The 1,195-nt window shown below is 36.7% G+C and overlaps 1 non-coding gene across 1 annotated transcript; it reads left to right on the forward strand.

Moving 5' to 3' along the window:
* Positions 1–277: 277 nt before the first annotated feature.
* On the forward strand, positions 278–383 carry LOC128282273 (small nucleolar RNA R71). The gene has a single exon (XR_008272496.1). It is a non-coding gene; the product is annotated as a small nucleolar RNA R71 (small nucleolar RNA).
* Positions 384–1,195: the final 812 nt, after the last annotated feature.

Here is a 1,195-nt window from a genome sequence, read left to right on the forward strand (position 1 = left end):
TTGTGAAGAACTAAGAAAACCATCAATTTTCTTATTCAAGAGTTCTACCTGATTAGAGAGCATGGTGACCGAATCGACGTTATAAATGCCTGTTGCTTTTGTTGGCTTTGTCCTCATGACTTGCCACTAATAATTATTCAGTGACATCTCTTCTATAAATTCATAAGCATCTTCAGGTGTTTTATTATTGATAGTTCCACCAACGGCTGTGTCAACCATTTGTCGAGTCAAAAGATTCAGGCCATTATGAAACGTTTGAACCTATAGCCAGAGTGGTAACCCATGGTGAGGGCATCTTCTCAAGAGGTCCTTGTATCTCTCCCGTGCATCGTAGAGTGTTTCTAAATCCATTTGCACAAAAGAAGAGATATCATTATGTAATTTAGCCGTTTTAGCCAGCGAAAAATATTTTGATAAAAACTTTTCGGTCATTTGTTCCAAGTAGTGATTGACCCTTGTGGTAACAAATTCAACCACTGTTTAGCTTTGTTTCTCAATGAAAAAGGGAATAACTGAAGGCGAATGGCATCATCAGAAACGCCATTAATTTTAAATGTATCACATAGTTCCAAAAAGTTTGCCAAGTGAGCGTTGGGATCTTCGTCCTGCAAACCATCAAACTGAACAAATTGCTGTATCATTTGAATTGTGTTAGGTTTTAGTTCAAAAGTATTTGCAGCTACAGCAGGTCTAACTATGCTCCATTCAGTTCCAGTTAAAGAAGGTTTAGCATAATCATACATAGTGGGTGGAACAGGATTCTAATTAGCAGTAATCGTAGGAGGTAGCAGATTTTCTTGGTTTTTAGCCATCTCCTCGGTTGTGGTTGAAGTATCGTCCTCTTCCTCTTCCTCTGTGTATCGTAAGCTTCGCCTTATTTCTCTTCGAGTTTTACGAACTTCGCGATCGATCTCACTATCGAAAAGTAATGGTCCTGACGGGTTTCTTTTGTTCACAAACTAGAAAAACTTGTCAAAAGAAAATAAATGAAGAATTAGAAAAGAAAATAAAAATTTAAATTGCAATAAAAGTAAAATGGCTAAAGTAATAAAATTTGAGTGTCCCTAATATCCTAGTTCCCCAGCAACGGCGCCAAAAACTTGATACATGATATTCGTGACAGGTTTTAAACATTTATAATTAATCATTCTTGAAACTAACTATTATCACGATGAAGGCAAGTGTACCTATCGAA

Source organism: Gossypium arboreum, chromosome 1, assembly GCF_025698485.1.
Source record: "Gossypium arboreum isolate Shixiya-1 chromosome 1, ASM2569848v2, whole genome shotgun sequence".
Lineage (NCBI taxonomy): Eukaryota > Viridiplantae > Streptophyta > Magnoliopsida > Malvales > Malvaceae > Gossypium > Gossypium arboreum.